Source organism: Herpailurus yagouaroundi, unplaced genomic scaffold (assembly GCF_014898765.1).
Source record: "Herpailurus yagouaroundi ecotype Mexico unplaced genomic scaffold, PumYag 159, whole genome shotgun sequence".
Classification (NCBI taxonomy): Eukaryota; Metazoa; Chordata; class Mammalia; order Carnivora; family Felidae; genus Herpailurus; species Herpailurus yagouaroundi.
Window position 1 is genome coordinate 78,627,804 of NW_024412400.1, and position 21,766 is coordinate 78,649,569.

Below are 21,766 nucleotides of genomic sequence, written 5' to 3' on the forward strand. Positions count from 1 at the left end.
GTCCTACAAAAAACTCTTAAGATGTAATTTTGTAGTTGGGTCACCTGCCAGCCTGCTGGTAATGAGAACCCATCCTTGGTGATAATGGAGCACCGATAGCCCCTGGAATGCTATGGCAACTGTTAAAACTTTCACCAGTGGCAAACTGGAATGGGATGCCTTTGGAAACGAGTACACCGACAGATGCAATATCTTAGGGATTTTAGGAAATAGTAATTATATGAATTTTGGAATTGGATGGCCATTTGGGGGAAGGGAGGGCTTGTTAATTAAAACAAGACAAAGGCTGAGGGTGATTCATTGCTAGTACCAGACCAGGTGTGAAAGCCAGAGGGTCTAATCGGCAACATATAAAGTGATCACATATCCTACAGCCAGAGGGCAAAAAATAAAATTAAAAATCTGTGGCAGGGTATCTGGGTGGCTCAGGTGGTTAAGGGGTTAAGTGTCTGAGTCTTGATTTCAGCTCAGGCCATGATCTCATTATTTGTGAGGTGGAACCCTGAGTTGGGCTCTATACTTACAACGCAGAGCCTGCTGGGGATTCTCTCTCTGGCCCTCCCCCACTCACTTGGGCGCTCTCTCTCTCTCTCTCTCTCTCTCTCTCTCTCTCACACACACACACACACACACACACACACACACACACACACACAAGTTCTGTGGGCCAGACCCCAAAACTAAATTATAGGAGTAGGAGTTCCAGAGGAGGTTAAGTTTTCAACTCCATCTAGTCTCCCACATCAAGGTCAAGGTCCTGATTGGGAAAAAATGGGATGCTGAGACTTGAAATGGGGTCATCTGGGTTGATGTATTTGAAAGTCTTAGATTTCCATATTCCCTTGAATGCTGTTGATAACAGAGGTAGCGCATTCTTCAGTTAAAGGCTGAAGCTTGATTGACATAGAGGTTTCTGCCTTGTAACACAACACCTATCTTCCCTTAGCCCTCAATGGTCTACCCCACTCTCCACTCCTGACCACCAGAGCTATAGCCAGGATGAAGAATGCTGGGTCAGCTAATGGTAGAAAAGGACTACCTACTGAAAAAGCTGGCTGGATGGGGGACACAATCCAGCTGAGCAAGCAGGAGAGACTATATGGGGCTGCACTGGATGGAAAAGGGAGAAAAACCTGTGGCATAGTATTTAATAGCTAGGCAAAGAATCCAGGTGACAGCATTTGGTTGTCCCTTGGAAACTTGGAAAAAGCAATCACTCACACTAAGTAGGAATGCTGGCCTGCAGTGGCAAGCAGTGGGGGAAGAAGTCAAGACACTTGATTGGGATATACTATGGAAGGCCAAAAAGCGATTAGCCTCCCCTGTTCTCAGGATAAAGTGTTCTTCTAAGTGACAAAGGGATGTGCTGATTGAGGGGGCTTCAGTATTGTTAAGAAGCTTGATGGTGGACTGTCCCCTGTAGGCCAAGACCACTGGTAGGAAATGTGGGGACAGAACAGGGTTTTCTGATAGCAATGGGGACAACAGAATTCCAAAATAGAAGCCAGATGGCAACACTTAACTCTCAAAAGCAAGTTATCATGAGTGACAATGTCAGAGGCAGTCAGAGAGGTCTGAGTCACAGAGAGCTGGGGAGGTGGTTAAAACAGCATAGCATCCTGAGAGACGTGATAGATGAATAGCAGATGAGAGTATTGCTCAACCTATAGAACCAAAATAAATCCAACGTATGATCAGGAGGCGAACGACAGTCATGACCATCAAAAGTCTTGGTCACTTTCTCTGTTTTCCAACCTGACCAGTTTTCCAACCTAAATCCCACTTACTGACAGCAGCTCACAAAAGAGGACCCTGCAAACACCATGGCAAAAAATATAATGATTTCCTTAGCTCTTCTCCAAACCCATCTACTCATATAACTACCCTGAAAGAAATAGGAATACAAAGACTTTCAGGTCTACTGGATGCATGGTCAGAGTTGAGAGATCCAGGAACCCAAACCATCCTTGTAATTCCCCTGTTGGAGTAGGGTGCATAAGGGGTAGCGTAATAAATGGAGTTCTTACCCAGGTCTGGTTCATGGTAGGTCCACCCACTCCACACACTCATCTGCTGGTAATTTCCCTGGTTCCGCAAACAATGGAATGGCCATGCTTAGGAATTGGCAGAACCCACACTGGCTCCTTGGACTGTGGTGTAAGGGCTATCATAGTGGAGAATGCCAAGTAGAACCCCGGGAAACAAGTGTACCCTTCCCAGCCAAGACAGTAAATCAAAACCCATACCATATGAGGGGATACGGCAAATACTAGTGCTACCCTTAAATACGTGAAGTAGGCAGGAATGGTCCTTATCATAGGCCTTTTCCATTCACGAGTATGTCCCCCACAAACACTAAATGTATCCTGGAGGATAACGGTGGGTTACCATAAACTCAACCAAGTAGTAGCCTCCCATTGCAGCTTTGAGCCAGATAGGGTATCTTTGCTAGATCAGATTTAAATGGCCTTAGATACATAGTAAACAGCCATCAATCTCATACATGTATTCTTTTCAATCCTCATTAAGAAGGATGATCAGAGGAGTTCACATTCACATGGCACAGGACATGCTATAAATTCAGTGTTGCCTTTGATCTATGTTAAGTCTGCCCTCTCGCATAATATAGCCTTAAGGACCTGGACTACCTGGACATTCTGCAAAGACCACATTCATCTATGATATTAATGATCAGATGAGCAAGAAGTGGCCAATATACTGGAGGACGGGGTAAGACCTATGCAAGCCAGAGGACAGAAAAAAAAGCTAAATGAAGATTCAGGGGATCACCCCATCGGCGAAGTTCTTAGGGATCCAGCGGTTTGGTGCAAGCTGGGCCATATTCTCCCATCCCCATCAAATTAGGACAAATTAGTACCTCACATCTCATGCAACTAAAAAGAAAGCACAATGCCTGGCAGTCCTCTTGGTTTCTGGAGGCAGCATATTCCATATTTAGAAATAACTGCTCTCATTTACTCAGTGACAAGGAAACTTGCCAGCAGGAAAGGGTTTTGCAGCAGATCCAGGCTGAGGTGCAAGCATCCCTGCCGCTGGGGCAGTACAATCAGTGGGCTACAAGCCACATAGACCCCGTGGTGTCCGAATTATCTGTGGTGAGAAAACATGTCATGTGGAGAAGAGCAGAATGACAACGTAAAGCCCCAGGGTCCTGATACAAGCCTGCGCCATCTGCAGCAGAGAATCGTTTGGAAAAGAGATTCCCATGTGCTAGTGAGCCCTGGTGTAGATTAAGCACCTAACCATGGGACATGAAATGACCAAGTATCCAGATTTATCTATCAGGAGCTGCATTCTGTCAAATTCACCGAGGTTGGGAGGAACCAGCAGCGTTCCATCACAAGCTGGAAGTGGTAAGTCTGGGAACAGCCATGTGCGGCACCAGACAATACAGGAAGCCTGCATGAGCAAGTGACCCAGGCTCCCGTCACCTACCATTCTGTACCAGTGCCTCTCAGCTCACATTTCCGGCTGTGTATTAGTTTTCTATTGCTGCGTTAACAGTATTACCATAAACTTAGCAGCTTAAGACAATACATATTTATTGTTTCAGTTTTTGTGGGTCAGCATTTGGGGCATGACTTACCTGGGTCCTATTCTTCAGGTTTTCACAAAGCTGCAATCAAGGCATTGTCTGGGGCTGTGATCATTACCTGAGCACCAACTGAGGAGAGATTCGCTTCCAGCCCCGTATGGTTATTGTCAGAGTCCTTGCAGACTGCCACACTCAGGGGTTTAGCTTCTAATTGGCTGTTACCCAGAGGCCCCCTTCAGCTCCCTGTCACATGTTCCTTCCCATGTGGCAGCTCATAACATGACCACTTGCTTCTTCACAGCAAACAAGGCACAGGGAGTGTCCTTGCAAGATGGGTGTTACAACCTTCTATAGTGTATTAAGTACACATGCTCATGTACTTCCCAACATCTTTGCCATATTCCCATTGAAGGGGCCTTGCCTACACTGACGGGAAGGAGATTACCCAGGACAGTGAACGCCTGGAGGTCATCTTAGCATCAGCCCTCTACAGACTACCTGGAAGGCTCCTATTTCTAGCTGACAGAGGAGCAAAAAGGCTAAGCTTGGTTCATGGACAGGTCAGTTGGTATGTGGGTGCAAGAGAAAAATGGGCAGGTACTGTAGTGCATCCTCACTTAGGAGAACCTCAGGGACTGCAGTGAAAATCCCCTCCTAACGCTGGTATCAGGCAGTACATCAAGGCATCTGCTTTGTGAAGACAGAGAAATGGCCTGAGGCAAGGATGCACAGAGGCTTGTGGGTAGTGGTGAATAGCTTGGCCAGTTGGTCAGGGACTTGAAAAGAGAAAACATTGGAAGACTGGGGATGAAGACGCATGGGAAAGAGGCATGTGGTTAGTGGACCAAGAGCATGGAGTGGGCATGGAGTGTGAACATCTTCATAACCTACGTTAATGCCCAGCAGAAAGCATCTCCCATAGGACAGGCACGAATCAACCAAACAGAATGACTCTTCCAGTTGTCCTCAGCCACCTTCTTCCCTCGGCTAGTCTAGTGTTGGCACAATAAAGTCATGAAAAGAGTAGCCATGGTGGTAGAGATGGCGGCCACAGGGGCTGTTCTAGCTACTACACTGCTGAAAGTTCAAACTGCCACAGACAGGCCAGTGGTGGGCACTCCTCTCCCTTCGAGGCTCCATCTTTCAAGACGACTTCCCAACCTTCTTCCCACAAAGAAAGAAAACATCACTTGCTGCCACCAAAAAGAAGAAATTTCTACTCTTTGCATTGTCCTAAAAATCCTTACTTCTTACAGTAATATTTCTCAGAGGCTATAGCTTCAGAATCACTTGAGGGGCTTGTCGCAAGTGCAGATTTCCACCCAACCTAGTGAGTCAGAATCTCTAATTTGGTGCCCAATAATCTGCATTTGTAGAATATGGCCTTTGACTACACTTCAATATTCTAACTGGCCTTTGAATACACTTCAATATTCTAACTACATTTCTTCCAGTTATGGGAAGGGGAAAGAAAATATAAACTTAGGGGTGTCCAAAGTGAAACATATATGGAACTGATACAACTCAGCACCCAAAACACAAATAATCCAATAAAAAAAATGGGCAGAAGACATTAACAGACGTTTCTCCACAGAAGACATACAGATGGCCAATGGACATAGGGAAGGATGCCCAACATCACTCATCATTAGGGAAAAGTAAATCAAAACTACAATGAGAGATCACTTCCCATCTGTCAGAATGGCTCAAATCAAAAACATAAGAAACAAGTGTTGGCAAGGATGTGGAGAGAAAGGAACCCTTGTGAACTGTTGGTGGGAATGCAAACTGCTGTGGCCACTATATAAAACAGGATGGAAGTTCCTCAAAAAATTAAAAATAGAAGGAGCCCACAATCCAGTAATTGCACTGCTGGGTATTTGCCCCCCAAATGCAAAATCGCTAATTCAAAGGGACACATGCATCCCTACATTTCTTGCAGCATTATTTACAAATAGCCAAACTATGGAAGCAGTCCAAGTGTCCATCAATAGATGAATGGATAAAGAAGAGGTGGTTTATGTGTATACACTGGAATATTATTCAGTTATAAAAAAGAATGAAATCTAGGGGCGTCTGGGTGGCTCAGTCAGTTAAGCATCTGACTTTGGCTCAGGTCACGATCAAGGTTCATGAGTTTGAGCCCCACATCAGGCTCTGTGCTGACGGTGTGGAGCCTGGAGCCTGCTTCAGATTCTGTGTCTCCCTCTCTCTCTGCCCTCCCCCACTCATGCTGTCTCTCTCTCTCAAAAATAAACATTAAAAAAAAAAAGAATGAAATCTTGCCATTTACAACATGGATAGAGCTAGAGAGTATAATGCTAAGTGAGGCAAGTCAGAAAAAGACAAATACCATATGATCTCACTCATATATGGAATTTAAGAAATTAAACAAAGAAAAAAGAGAGAGAGAGAGAGAGAGAGAGAGAGAGAGAGAGAGAGAGAGAGACAACCAAGAAACAGATTCTTTAACAAACCTATGGTTTACCAGAGGGGAGGCTGGTGGGGGGATGGGTGAAATAGTTGATAGGGATTAAAGACTACAGTTATCATGATGAAAACAATAAATAAATTAAAATTTTTTTTAATTAAAAAAAAGCACAAAGTGAAAAATCACTTTATCTCATCAGTAGGACGAACCCGTTATTCAGTTACCAACCCAGAAATACATTTATAGGGTGTCTGTGAGCCTGGCACTGTGCTCTAGGTTGTGATGGGGATTAAAAGCATAAAGTTTAGAGAAGGAAAAAGTCTACACACATAAAACATCAGAACCGAAAGACAGGTCCAGAGGTATTGTCAGGCCCCTTCTTTTACAGTCTGGCAAACAAGGGGTCAGTTTCACCCAACTCTTTCGCAGCAGAGCCAGATGTCCTGAGTGTGGCTCACCAAACAGGGTCTGATGGAATGCCACTGAGAATGATGCCAACAGTGAGGGCTCTAGGAACTCAGAGGGGCCTCGGTGCACTGTGTGCAGGAGTGGGAGCTGGGCTGTGGGCTGGTCCCTGAGAGGACAGGAGACTCCTGGACAGAACGCAGACTCAGGGGCATCAGGCAATGGCGGAGGGAGAGGGAGGTTCCAGGATCAGGAATACCAGGATCTTATGTCTGCCTAGCACTTTACAAAGCTCTGACACATGCGACATTATCACCCCAGTTCATTCCTGTACCACTGTTACCCCCCCGGGATTGCTGGGCATAACTTTGTACACTCTGGGCAAGGCATACAGGGACACCCAGTGACAAGGACACTGGCAGCCGCTGAGGGATGTGGAGACAGGGCCTCTGGAGACAGCCAGGAGGAAGGCGCCTTGGGCCCAGAGGGAGTTATGGACGCAGATGGGGCTTGGGTGGGGAAGTGCAGTGTAGCCTGATGGGTGTGACACGGCAGCATGACAAATCAAGGAAGGAGGCAGGCACTGTGGTTTGGGACAACTCTTCACTTGTGGCCTGACCACCTACGACTCGGGAGGTCTCAAGAAACTGGGGGAAAGCTTAGGCCCACCAAGGAAGGGCTATGGCAGCAGACAGCTTACTAAGGGCAGCATGGTGTGCAGGATAGGAGGCAAGGAGCCAGTTCTGGCACAGTCTGAGCATGAGGCCAGGAAGTGAAGGCCACAGGCCCACTGCAGCAGCTGGGTAAATTGTGCCAGCTGCATGGGGAATGAAGAGTGGACCCAGGAACCTCTGAAAATCATTGAGCTGCCTCTAAATGAGCAAGTTCAGTGGTGATTTGGAGCCCTGCTTGAAAGATTCATGGATGGAGTGGAAGGACACGAGAAGGAGGAGGGAGGTATCCTCAAATATTAGGCTGAGGACAAAGCATAAGAGACTCTTAAAAACTGAGAACAAACTGAGGGTTGATGGGGGGTGGGAGGGAGGGGAGGGTGGGTGATGGGTATTGAGGAGGGCACCTTTTGGGATGAGCACTGGGTGTTGTATGGAAACCAATTTGACAATAAACTTCATATATTGAAAAAAAAAATCAGGCTGAGGAGTTGGGCTTTTCTGCAGGTGCAGGCAGTGGGGAGCCACTGGAGGCCGAGACCTGGTGTTACTCTCGTAGCTGGGACAACACCTGAACAAGACGTGGGTTTCCCCACCAGCTTCTATAGTTTGGGCTCATTTCCATTCTCTTTTGGTGCACACGGGGAAGAATGGAGAATGGTGGGCTCATTGCCATTCCTTACTTCCGTAGGAACAGAGCTAGCTGGGTGGCCCAGAATCAAGGCACACAGGGAACATAGCATGGTAGGTGGGTAAGTGGGAGAGGACGCCAGGGCCAAATGAGTCAGAACTACAGAAACATTTTCTGGATATATAAGAGGAAAAAAAAGATCACAACAAACATTTATATACACATAAATAGATACAGTGCTTTATGTGTGTGGTGGCCTTATTCCTTTAATACTTGCTTAAATTTGTGTGTGTGTAAATTAAAATTGGCTTCATTCTGATTTTTTTCTTTCAGCGTGAAACAAGCTTTGTCATGAAACATGCAAAAACTGCATGCTTGGGTAAATATTATTTTTTCTTTGAAAGAAATATTAACCATTTTGAGACTTCACACTGATTATTGTTTTTCTTAGCTTTTTAGTTTTTATAAGAAAGATACCAGTTCTCTCTTGGTGCTTATTAGTAACTCTGATTCCTCTTGGTCTTAGATTGGTTTGGGAAGGAAATACACACTTCAGAGATATACTAGTTTAAGTGTGCAAGTTTAAACTCTAGTTCACAGAGAAAAACTTTGCAAAAGGTCCTGATTCAGCCTGACAACCTAGACTAATCCTGAGACGACTCTTTTGAGACCTACGTGGCTAGTGGGGCAGAGGAGGCAGAAATCAGCCCGTGGTTAAACACCCACCAGGTAACAGCACCAGAAAGGTGGCATAGCACTGTGGTTAAGCGAAAATATTTGAAGTCCCAGAGTTCCAGACTCAAACTCAGCTCTGGACAAAGTTACTTACCCTCAATGTGGCTTAAGTTCTTAATGTTGTCTTTTATAACACAGAGGTGACACCTTACAGTCTCTCTGTGAAGAATGAATGAGATGGAACTCCTAGCCCAGTGCCTGGCTTGGGTACTTTCACTCATGTTACCACTAGTGTACTATCCAATGTTCCTCCAAAGGAACAGGACAAATCCCCCTGGCTCAGGCCTTCAGGCAAGGAACAAGAAGCTTTTTTAAGGCAGCTCCAGCTCCCCAGTTAAAATAACTCTGTTTGTATGCCACAGAGTGTCCTAAAATGTTCACAAAGTTTATATTTCTTTCAATTGGGATGAGAGCAAAATCTGGAAGGAACAAAACAAAAATAGAGTTTGGCCATTTAAAATCGGTGCAGAAAGCTGCCAGGACATTGGCAGGATCCAGAGTGGTTCCGATCCGCCATCTAGTGGACAAGAAGGGAAAGGAGAAATTTAGAGCAAAATAATTGAACCGAGGATTTTGTCTATGTCTGTACTTAACCAAAAAAGTGTTTTTTGATTAGTATAAACTCTGTACTGAATTTGCTTATTAATAGATGAACTTAACTTTTTTTAAAGTAAAACAACTCAGTATTTTAAACATTAAACACTAAAACTAAGTTCGCTAAAGCATTTTTATTTACAAACTAAGTTGTGAAGACTGTGGGAGAATGATCTTGAGTTCCTACCACCATGATTTTTTTCTGGTCCATCTTTCCCATTTATATTATCCATTTCTATACAGTACTCTTTGCATTTATTTTGTCACACAGACTAGGAGTAGCTAGGGCCTGTAAGGGTTGTCTTCCCCCAAATACTGACTGAAATCAGTGGGGAAATAAGTCATTCCATTAATTTTTCAAGAATGTACAGCAACTTAAAATGCTGATATAGCCAAGCTGAACATCTGTTAAAGTCTACATGCTTAAATTAGTCTTTTGCTAATTTATGCATGCACATATTTCCTCTAGTTTTATTTCTAAGGTCATTTCCTTATGTGTCTATGAGGATTTCCATTTTTATCTAGGATGAAGACATTGGCAGCCAAACTGCCCCAAAACGATAGTGACAGAGCATACCTGAGGTGGCGTTTCTTTACTCTTGTCACTACTAACGATAATAACAGCTGGTGCTGGGGCGCCGGGGTGGCTCAGTCAGTTAAGCGTCCTACTCATGGTTGTGAGTTTGAGCCCTGAGTCAGGCTCTGCACTGACAGCTGCAGAACCTGCTTGGGATTCTCTGTCTTCCTCTCTCTCTGCCCCTCCCCCACTCGCTCTCTCTCTCTCTCTCTCAAAATGAACATTTAAAACATAATAATAGCAGGTGCTATTTGAGCTTCCATGATGTACCAGACATGTATATGTTCCTGACGCACATAGTGCTAATCCTCTAACTCTCCAAAATGGGTATTATCTTCAGTTTAGACGACAAACTGATACTTGTGACCCACTGGGCAAATCTTGACTGTGCTATATAATCACTGACTGGCTGACCCTCCAAGGCATTTTCCTCCCCCGGAAAATGGAAAGCTTTGACTATGGCCTGTTTTCTAAGACTGTGCCTTCCTCTGCTGGGAGGTGTGGGGCTTCCAAAGTGAAAAAGATTTTGTCCTTGCCACCAAGTAGGCCGGGGTCTCATGGAAAAGGATGCCCTAAGGGCACGCACAGGGTGGGGTGGTAGTGTATCTTAGAACAGCTGCCCTGGAAGGGACATGATGGCAGGCACCTGTGTGACCTGCCACAAAACACCTTTTTGCACTCTGTCCTTGCCTTCTTTCTCTGTTCTACCTTTCCCATGCCCCTACCGTTCTCCTTCTGCTTATTCTTTTCTTTCTTCCTCTGCCATGCCCTATAATGGTGCTTTTCTAACTGTGGGTTTTAATCCATTAGTAGGTAAAAATATCCGTTCAGTGGGTGTAGTCCGGCCTTAAAAAAAATGAAATGACACAATTCAAACTATTAAAGGGCATCACTCATGCTGAGGGTAATGTGTTTTTTCATTTAAATTTAATTATTCATTTTTTAATTTTAATGCCAGTGTAGTCGACATACAGTGCTTTATTAGTTTAAGGTGTACAATATAGTGATCCAACAGTTCCATACATTACTCAGTGCTCATCAAGACAAGCATACTCCTAATCTGAAGGTAATGCCTGATGTAAAACTTGTTTTAATAGGTGTATCTGTGTTTGTGAATACACTGTCAAGATGTAAACTTTGTATCTTTTTTTTTTAAATTTTTTTTTTCAACGTTTATTTATTTTTGGGACAGAGAGAGACAGAGCATGAACGGGGGAGGGGCAGAGAGAGAGGGAGACACAGAATCGGAAACAGGCTCCAGGCTCTGAGCCATCAGCCCAAGAGCCTGACGCGGGGCTCGAACTCACGGACCGCGAGATCCTGACCTGGCTGAAGTCGGACGCTTAACCGACTGCGCCACCCAGGCGCCCCATAAACTTTGTATCTTAAGACATTAGGAAAACACTGCCCTAGAGTGGGGACCCCATCCCTTACCTGTGGAATTGCCAGCAAGAAGGCCACATGGACAGTCCCCAGCAGGGAGGTGCTACCCGGGTCCTGAAGCGCTGGGAAGATCCTTTCTCCTTCCAGGCTCCGGCAGATCCTTCCTGGAGGCAGGGAATGGCCCAGGTGGCCCTGAAATAATGCAGTCAACATGTGGCCAAGTGTGTGAGAGATCTTCCGTGCCAGTCTGAGCGTCCCTTTCCCCCCGGCCCAGGGCCCCCCAGGAGGGAGAGGAAAGCAGGCACCAGTGCCTGGTCATCATTTTACCCCAGGTGCCACTTACCTGTGGAGCGGCTGGAACTGGCTGGTCTCCCAGTTCCTGCGTTGTCCCCCAGCCCTGCCAGCCCCAGGCCCTGGGTGCTCCATGGCTGCCGGAGGCCTCAGAGCCCGGCCTCACCCCCGACCTCCCAGAGGGTGGCTCTGGGGTCCCCGGCCACTACCCCTAACCAACTCTCCCAACCCCCCATCACCGCCAGTCCGGCTTTGTCTGGGGCACTGAGGCCACGGCCCCTGGAGACGCAGCCCTTTCGTTCACAGGCGGCAGTGACAACGTTTGGGTGTGAAAGAGAACAAACAGCGAATCTGTTAGCCGTTGCTCCTCTGACTTTCTTCTTGGAATTTTAGGCCAACAAACACAACTAAGGAGAGCGCTGCGGTGCCCGCTGCCTTGCTCGGCCCTGCGGGGGACGCGACTAGTTTCCGGGCGAAAGCAGAGCGGGCGAGGGAAGGATGCCGGCGCACCCCCTCCCCCGAGAACTGACACCGGTTCTAGAACACCGCGGCTCCCCCGCTCGGCCGGGCCGCCCCACGCCGCCTCCATTCCGGGCCCGGCCTGCTGCGGACGCCGAGGGCCCGGCCCACCCTCCAGCGGGAAAGCAGCCAAGGGGCCGCCTCGGACCCTGCGGATCTGCCGCTGGGGGTTGGGGGTGGGGTGAGATAGGACCGCCTTCCAGAAGCCTGAGGAAGGGCCCACGGCCTGCCCGCGGAGGCCACCCTCCCGGCGAGGGCCGCTGAGAACCTGGGAGCTGCTCCACACGCTTCAGCGTTAGCCCTGGGCACTCGGCTCAGACGCCCGCGAACCTCCGGGCTGCCCCACACGCGCCTGCGCGAGCGCCGGGACTCGGTGCAGTAGCCTTCGGGCTGTTCAGGCGCCTGCGCGAGCTGCGGGGCTTCGTGCAGACACCCGCGAACCTCGGTGCTGATTCACACGCGCCTGCGCGGGCGCCGGGACTCGCTGCAGACGCCCGCGAATCTCGGGGCTGCTCCACACGCGCGCCTGCGCGAGCGCCGGACTCGACACTGACGCCCGCGGGGCCCGGCAGGAATCCGAGCCAACTTCGTGCACCAACTTCTACCACCAGTAGAGACTGGAGTCCGTGCCAGTGCCTGGTGCTGCGCTGGTCCCTGATCGCCGAGGCCATTTACTTTCAGGGAGGGTTTGGTCCATGTAGACTTACGTGTAGACAGAGATTTACGTGTAGACTTTTTAGTTTTAGAATTAGAGTTATTTGCTTCTTCGTTTTAGCAGTTACTGTAATTTTCATTTATGTTGAGCTAGTTTTCCAGTTATTTAATTTTGTAGTTTTCAGTTTGTTTTCGAAGCTTGTTTCCAGTTATCTGCAGGTATTTTTGAATTAGCTTTTAGGATTATTTACTTAATATTTAGTTTTAGACTCAGTGTTTAGTTCTTCATAGTTTCTCTTTTCAGTTATTGTAATTGTGAGCTTTTTTAGTTTTTTCAGTGTGACTTTTTTTGGTAGTTTTTAGCTCTATATTTTTACATTTATTTAGTTTTTGAATTAGTTTTTACTTTTTTTGAATTATTTTCAGACCTATTTAATTTTTAGGTTTTTTTTTTTCCTGAAATTTTTGTCATAAATTTTCACCTTATGTAGTTTTGAATTATCTTCAGAGCTATCTATTGCCAATTGTTTTCTTTCCTTTTTTAATAAAAAAGCTTTTCTGTTCCTTATTTATACTTGTTTAAAGTTTATTTATTTTAAAAATTGCTTGGGGCACCTGGGTGGCTCAGTCGGTTAGGTGTCCGACTTCGGCTCAGGTCATGATCTTGTGGTCCTGAGTTTGAGCCCTGCGTTGGGCTCTGTGCAGACAGCTCAGAGCCTGGAGCCTGTTTCAGATTCTGTCTCTCTCTCTCTCTCTCTCTCTCTCTCTCTCTCTCTCTCTCTGCCCCTCCCCTGCTCATGCTCTGTCTCTCTCTCTGTCTCAGAAATAAATAAACGTATAAATAAATAAATAAATAAATAAATAAATAAATAAATAAATATTGCTTAGTTTTGGAGGGGCTCCTGGGTGGTTCAGTCTGGTAAGCAGCTGACTCCTGATTTAGACTTAGGTCATGATGTCAGGGTTTGTGGAATTCAGCTGGCCTTGGGTTCTGCACTGACAGTGTGGAGTCTACTTGGGATTCTCTCCTCTCTCTGTCCCTCCCCTGCTTGCGTGTGTCCATGTGCTCGCTCGCTCTCTCTCTCTCTCTCCTCTCTCAAAATAAATAAACTTTACAAAATTGCTTAGTCTTAGATCTCTGTCAGGGGCCAATCACTGATGGAGACACCATACAGATTATAATGGAAAGAATTCAACATAAAGAATTGTTACTCAGCTAGCAGAGAACTAAAATAGAAAAAAAAATGTGATAATATGAGATCATGGAGATGTTAACCACAAGGAGCAGCTACCAGCCCACTGGCTGAGCAGCTACCAGCCCACTGGGAGAGTTTGGAGGTGGCCCATGAGACAGGTGTCCCAGGAGGGGGAAGCTGGTTGAGAGCTGGATGCGAAACTCTGAAAGGCGGAGGCGGGGCGGGGGGGGGGGGAGCGTGATGAGGATGGTTGTGGAAGTGTTGGGAAAATGGCAAAGGGCAGCTACTGGAACGAGCTGTTGCTCTCAATGTGAAGAGCAGTTGCGGGGGAGGCTGGGAGGAAGTCAGGCACATGGGGGTCCCTCTCCCCTCCTCCCATCAGTCTGCCCCATTGGCCAAGCCTCATAGGGAGCAGCTGGCAAAGGAGGTGAGTGGCCCCGGGGCCACAAAGCAGAGATTAGAAGGGTGGGCTGAAAGCTGAGAAATCATGGCTAATAACCAGCACATTGAGCTCTGGAGTTACTTAGTTTTAGTTCTGAATTTAGTTAATTTTGGAATTGTTAGGGCTCCTTGGTTTTAACTTTTTACCTGGTGAATCTGGCTGAATCTTCAGTCCTCTGATTTGTTTCTGGAATGGAATGGGTCAACAAACACCTGAGGAATGTCTCCCGTAAAACTAAAGAAAATCGCTTTAGAATCAAGAAAACAAAAATGAATGTCTCACTTTGTTCATAAAGAAGCCCTTTGCATGGCCAAAATGGGGCAGAAATTAAGAAAACAGACAGGAAGGGGTCCTTTGGCACAATTGTCCAGCAAACTGTTTCAGAGATTTAAATTTTTTTTTCAACGTTTATTTATTTTTGGGACAGAGAGAGACAGAGCATGAACGGGGGAGGGGCAGAGAGAGAGGGAGACACAGAATCGGAAACAGGCTCCAGGCTCCGAGCCATCAGCCCAGAGCCCGACGCGGGGCTCGAACTCACGGACCGCGAGATCGTGACCTGGCTGAAGTCGGGACGCTTAACTGACTGCGCCACCCAGGTGCCCTTGTTTCAGAGATTTATACTGTGTTATGGGGCCACATTCTCCTAGCCCCTTCCCTAATGACAACATAGCTCTATTCTTAGATACAGAGTATATTTCAAAAATTTTCAGAAAGTTACTGTCTGTGGTTGCCCTGTGGAGAGCAGGATCGAGGTTTTCCCCCCACCCCCTGCAAAAAAAAAAAAAAAAAATGGCTCTGATGTCCAGGCTGGTGATGATGCCACACAGGAAAAGGTTTGTTACTCAAATGATAAGCCTTCGTGGGCAGAGCAGAGGCAAATATCCAAGCTAGTCTGAAATGACTTGAGTGAAGGGAGAAGTGAGTGGCTTTAGTTTTATTTACTTATTTAACTGTATTTTTAGACAGTGTGTGAGCAGGGGAGAGGGGCAGAGGGAGAGAAAGAATCTCAAGCAGGCTCCACTCTCAGTGTGGAGCCTGACATGGGGCTCGATCCCATGATGGGATCATGACCTGAGCCAAAATCAAGAGTTGGATGTTCAACTGACTGAGCCAGCCAGGTGTCCCACAGCTTTGATTTTTACTGTGGTTGGGGTGGGGTGGGGCCAAGAGAAAGGTTACCAGGCACAGGCTGGGTTTTGTGTGGTTTGAATGTCCCTTCTGGTACCAAGGGAGGGGATGTACACACTTTATCAGCTTGCTCAGATGTGGAACAAAAGGGAAAGAGAAAGATGGAGTTTGAAAGTTGTCAGTAGTCAAACATTATAAATGGAGCCAGACTCTCTCTCTGTTAAGGTTAAGCTATGTTGTGGGGCTACCTTATCCTTGTCCATTCCCTGTCCAAATGACAAAATGTCTTTCTTGGGAGACAGAGTATGTTTCAAAATTGGTAGACTACAATGATTTTTATCTGCACAACAAAATAAAGATCTTTCCAAATCCACAGGGAGTCTTATTTCCTTCTCCCTGCATTGTCTTCCAACCCCCATTGTTCCATATGGACCATAAGAACATTTCTTTATTTATGTATGTATTTGTTCATTTCAATCAACACCTATTTCCTGAGCACCCCTGTCCTCAAGAAGGTGTTGGCATCAGAAGAGACCACGGAGGCGTGAAGGTGAGTGAGAAACTCTCAGTGCAGTTGAGGGAGACAGATGTGGAAACAGATCATCACAACACAGTGTGACAAATACTATGGGGCACGGAACCCTGCCACTGACTTCCTGATGTAGTCAGGGATGGGCTGACATCTGAGCTGGTCTCCTGGAGCAAGCGTTTTCTCCAGGTGGAGAAGGAGAAGGATATCCTGGTCATGCATAGGCACGGAGGCACGGAGGAGGGATGCATGGCAGAGAGAATGCATTGACAGAGGCCACTGGGCCACAGGGTTCAGAAAGTCCCTGGTGCTTGGCAGGTAGGACCTCATTTGGTCCTCACAGCCAGTCTGCAAGAGAGTAGGGAGCGACATCAGGAGTCAGTGCTCTTCCTGATCTCAGGGTTCCAACCACAGCTTACAAGATCCTCTGACTTGTCATTCCTGGAATTCTTCATCTCATTCCTGGCTTTATCCTTGGTCCATTCACTCCTTCCCACTCACTCTTGGAGGTGAGTGCCTCCCTCTTCTATCTTTTGATTCCTGCTTCTTAAACACCCGTGGGGAGGGAGGAGGGTTGAGACCAGCCAGCTGTGAAGCGCAGGTGACTCCAGCTGCAGAGGAGGCAGAGTAGAGCAGAGCCCCCACGGGGTCTCTTAGGAGAGTTCTGCAGACCAGCACCGTGGGAACTGAGCTCTTGTCGAACCAATCGTAGCCTGTAACTGCATTCAGCACCCCTTGAAAGTTTGTGAGGATGCCTTCCCAAAGTGGGGAACCCGCTTCAGATCCAGCCCAAGCTTGTGAATCAATAGAGAGCTTTTAAGCACACAGAGCCCTTTGCTGCATTAACAGCACTGGACATGTCTAACAGGTCAAAAGAAAGTATAGTCCTTCATGATCTATGATGGCGTATTTTCACACTTTTTATAGAACACATTCATTCAGTCAGTCTTGAATATGTTTCTCAGCGTACTTCTCTACTTTGCTGTCTCCGGTTGTCTTACCCATCACCACATCCGTTTATCAGTGAGAACATGTAAGTGCTGGGGCTCGATGGAAGAATCTTCTGGATCCTGACTACTAGAATAGTCAGAAAACGCATCACCTGGATCCTCTTAAACACGTTGACCGTTGACGAGCCCGCTGCAGAGACAGCCTGAAGCTCTCCCAATCCTTTGGGCCCCGATCGTTTTCTGTATCTACAAAATCAGCCACCTTCACTGGTGCTGGCAGAGGTCAAAATGCCCAGACCTCCCAGGCCTCACGTGAGGAGCCTCTCCACAAATCCTGCATCACAGGTGGGCGACAGAGGAGCCATTTCAGCACTGGACATCATTGCTGATGCTTCTGGAGGGCCTGGCCTTCCAATCTGGACATCACATTTTCTTCTCTGTGGTGGTAGTCACTCAGGAAATAGTTGCTGAATGACTTGTGATTGAAGTACATTTTTAAGACCTTTTAAAAGACACAAAAAAGGATGACTCTTCTCTGGGTAACATTTGTGTCACCTTTCCATTTGTTTAGATGAGAAAGAATACAGCACAATGAGATAAAAACAAGCAAGCAAGCAAGCAAGCAAGCAAACAAACAAACAAACAAAAACCCTCCTGAATCTTTTGGAAGAATTATTCTGGATGGTTTTGTAATATTGCCTGTTGTCCCCTAGAGATAACATGCTCTGACTGAAGTGGGTGGACTAAAGGCAGCCTTGATTCTGTGAAATTTGGTGGTGTTCTGAATGCACACTAAACACTTTGCTGTGCATTATGCAATATTTAGGGCAAATAGAAATCATAGAAATCAGCATCTTTCAGATGTGTTTTTCAGAACCAGTAAGAGAATGCAAGACGTCAGCCATTTTCTCCCTCAAGTTGCAATAGAGGAGCAAAGAAAGCATGTAGCCAGGTTCAGACACTCCCTATAGGAAGGGAACCTGCATACTTTTATTCCCCTTTATTTCCCAAACTATTTGACTGCGGTACTATTGTCTTTATGGAATACCACATGCCACGTGGGTTAGTAAGCGGCTGCAAAAGAGCTCCACCAATACAGTGAGGCAAACGATGAGTTAATTTCTGTCTCATGGAATAGTCCAGGACAGGTAGGAAGCCTGTTCTTCTCCACAGTCCCTCAGGGTTCCCAGGCTTCTTCCGTGTGAGTTTCCCATCATCCCCTACAACATCATTTTTTGTCTGTATGGTCAAAACTGGGTCACAGGCCTACAGTTAATAATAGGCATTGTATACTTGGAAGTTGCTGAGAATAGATCTTAAGCATTCTCATCAACCCCCCCATGCCCCAAAGAAGGAAGGAAAGAAAGAAAGAAGGAAAGAAAGACAAAAAGAAAGAAAGAAAGAAAGAAAGAAAGAAAGAAAGAAAGAAAGAAAAGAAAGAAAGAAGTTACCTATGTCAGGTAATGGAGGTATTAATTAATTTGATTTATTTATGTATTTATTTATTTATTATTTATTTATTTATGTATGTATTTATTTATTAAATGTTTGTTTTTTAGAGAGAGATTGGGAGGAGCAGAGAAAGAGGGAGGCAGAGAATCCCAGTCAGGCTCCGCACTGTCAACGCAGAGCCCGATGCGGGGCTTGAATTCACCAACCGTGAGATCATGACCTGAGCCGAAATTAAACGTTGGACGCTCAACTGGCTGAGCCACCCGGGCGCCCAACACGCTTTGAATATATACAATTACATTTGTCAGTCACTTCTCAGTAAGCTCGGAATAGAAAGGAAACATGTAGTTCTGTGACAAAAACCAATCCTCAAACCCTCCCCTCAAAAAACCGGGTCACAGGCATTGCAGTGCATAAGTAGAGAAGAAATTGAATCATCACATATGCAACACTTTAAGACTCAGCCTAGAAGTAGGCACACATCACTTTCTCTCCTATTCTCTAGGTGAATATGAGACTATGGTAACTTATGTCATGTGGTAACTCCTAGCTTCACGGAGGGGTAGGAATTAGAGTTCCTGATGATGAAGACCCTTTCTATGGCTACCAGTCCTTTAATATGTATCATGGTGCCCCAACCAGCCTGCAGGAAAACATGCTCTATGATGGAGGTTTTCTACTCTTGGTCCACACTTCTCATTGCCAGATCAGCATTTCTGTATGCCAGGCTTCATGTTAGAGTACAGTGGTGGAGAGTTTTATAAAATGGTCTCCTAGGGGCACCTGCATGGTTCAGTGGGTTAGGCATCCGACTCTTGGTATCAGCTCAGGTCATGATCTTGCAGCTGTGAGATTGAGCCTCACCTTGGGCTCTGCACTGGGTGTGGAGCCTGCTTGGGATTCTCTCCCCCCCTTTCTCTCTACCCCTCTCCTTCTCATGCTCTCTCTCTCTCTCTCAAACAAAACAAAACAAAACCTAAAGAATGAAGCTAAACAGGAAGCAAAAAATTTTTGCGTAACCTATTTTGTAAAGGCAAAAGATAAATATATTTTAAAAAATATATAACAAAGGACTCATTTCCTTGGTATACAAACAACGTTTAAAAATTGATAAAAATAACTCAATAGGAAAAATGGACAAAGGAAATAAACACACGAATAGAACACAACACACAGTAAAAGAAATACAAATAACCCATAAATATATAAAAATGTATCCTCACACCGAATCAAAGAGATACAAATTAAAACGAGATACTTTAAAAAAACCTATTAGAATGTCAAATATTTACGTGTTTGACAGTATCTGATACCAGTGAGGGTATAAGGAAACAGGTACTCTTATACCATGTTGGGAGTAGAAATCGCTATGGAATTCTTGTAAGTCAATTTACAACAACTTTCAGAAGTTAAGATGTGCATACATCTTGATCCTGAAATTCCACTTACCCTAAGTATTTACTCACACAAATGAGCAAAGACATACAGGCACAGGGATACTCAAGATTTTATGGACAGGTATTTTGGGGGGATGAATGCACAGGAGTGTGACGGCTATTTAATATTTTAAGAAACTGCTAAACTATTTTCCAGAGCGGCTATACCATTTTCCATTTCTTTTTTTTTTTTTAAATTTTTTTAACGTTTTTATTTATTTTTGAGACAGAGAGAGACCGAGCATGAATGGGGGAGGGGCAGAGAGAGAGGGAGACACAGAATCGGAAGCAGGCTCCAGGCTCTGAGCCATCAGCCCAGAGCCCCACGTGGGGCTCGAACTCACGGACCGTGAGATCGTGACCTGAGCCGAAGTCGGACACTCAACCGACCGAGCCACCCAGGCGCCCCCTTTTTTTTAAAAAATTTTTTTTAAATTTGTTTTCCATTTTCCATTTCTACTGGCAGATTATGAGTGATCTATTTTCATCATTTCCTTTTCCAAATTTAGTATTCTCACCATTTTACGATCTTTAAAAAAATGTGACCTTTATTTTTCACACCTTAAAATTTTGTTTTTAATTTTTTTAATGTTTATTTATTTTTGACAGACAGAGACAGAGCACGAGTGGGGAGGGGAAGAGAGAGAGGGAGACGCAGAATCCAAATCCAGGCTCTGAGCTGTCCGCACAGAGCACCATGTAGGGCTTGAACTCACAAACTGCAAAATCATGACCTGAGCCGAAGTTGAACACTTGACCCAGGTGCTCCTATTTTCCCCACCTTTAAACAAATTATCCACAGTCCATAGTTTATATTAGAGTTCACTCTTTGTGCCATACATTCTATGGGTTTTGACAAATGCATAATATCTACCCTCCAGTATAGTATTTCTTACCATTTTAAATTTTAGCCATCCTAGTTGGTGCATAGTGATATCTCATTGGTGGTTTTAATTTGCTTTTCCCTAGTGGCTAATAATGTTGAACATCTTTACATGTGCTTATTTACTATCCATATATCTTACTTTATGAAATGCTTTTCATGTCTGTTGACCATTTTGTAACTGGATTTTTTTTCTCTTTAATTTTAAGAGTTCTTTATGCAATCTAGATACAAATCCTTTGTCAGATCTACGGTTTGCAAATATTTTCTCCCAGTCTGTAGCTTGCTTTTTTATCCTCTGAACAGGGTCTTTCACAGAGCAAAATTTTTATTTTACTTATTTTTATTTTTTACTTTCACTTTTTTACATTTTTTACTTTTTAAAGTTTATTTATTTATTTTGAGAGACAGAAGAGAGAGAGAGAAAGCAAGTGGGGGAGGGGCTGAGAGAAGGAGAGAGAAAGAGAATCCCAAGCAGACCCTGCACTGTCTGCACAGAGTCGGATGTCGGGCTTATACCCACAAAACACAAGATCATGATCTGAGCGAAAATCAAGAATCGGATGCTTAACCAACTGAGTCACCCAGGCTCCCTGCAAAAGTTTTAATTTTGCTGGAATCTCAGTTATCAATGTTTCCTTGATGGATCATGCCTTTGGTATTATACATAAAAACTTTCCCTAGCTCTACTTCCCTGTATTAGTTTCCTAGGGTCGCCAAAACAAATCACCACAAACTTGGTGATTTAAAGAAGAGTAAACTATTTTCACCTCCTACTATGGCCGAATATTCACTAATTATTTTTTCTGTATGTCATTTCCTGTCACCTCTCTAAATATAACAATTATTCTTAAGTCCGCTCCCCCACCCTTTTTTGGCTATTAGCTTTGTTTCCTTGGGTGTAAATTCTTCTATTTGTTGAAGTTGTGGCCTATGTCAGATTATGTCTGTTGGTACTCAGCCCTATATCTATTTTTCTATATTCCCTTTCACTCCTGACTCCCTTGCCAGATGAGCTCCTGTTAGGTTCTGCGAAGGAGAGACAGCTGTGTAAGATTGAAAGGAGCAAAACAGAGAAGCTTTGTGTTTCTGGTGGTGCCCCCGGTGGTGTCAGTGACCCTAGCTGCTCTTCACTGCAGTGGGGGAGCCTCTAGGAGTACAGTGAGTGTAGGCTTACAGGCTCTGGCCCAGGGGCAGGGGCCGCTTCCTGATCTCTGGGCAACACCCTCTCCTTTCCTTTGCTTCTCCAGCAGTTCCAAAATGATTGTGGAAAATTCTTGGACTCAAACAGTACTTTGGT

General features: G+C 45.3%; 1 protein-coding gene across 2 annotated transcripts in view; it reads right to left on the minus strand.

The window, feature by feature from the left end:
• RFC4 (replication factor C subunit 4) overlaps positions 1 to 12,239 on the minus strand; it is a 32,847-nt gene extending 20,608 nt beyond the window's left edge. Inside the window, exons 1-2 of one of the 2 annotated variants that reach the window (XM_040481048.1) lie at positions 12,062 to 12,239; positions 11,035 to 11,175 (exon numbers count right to left, since the gene is read on the minus strand). The gene's annotated coding sequence lies outside the window, so the exon portion shown is untranslated. Of the gene's footprint in view, positions 1 to 11,034; positions 11,176 to 11,326; positions 11,438 to 12,061 lie in introns of those variants that run through there. The other variant, XM_040481047.1, reaches the window with a different exon arrangement.
• Between the last annotated feature and the right edge of the window lie 9,527 nt (positions 12,240 to 21,766).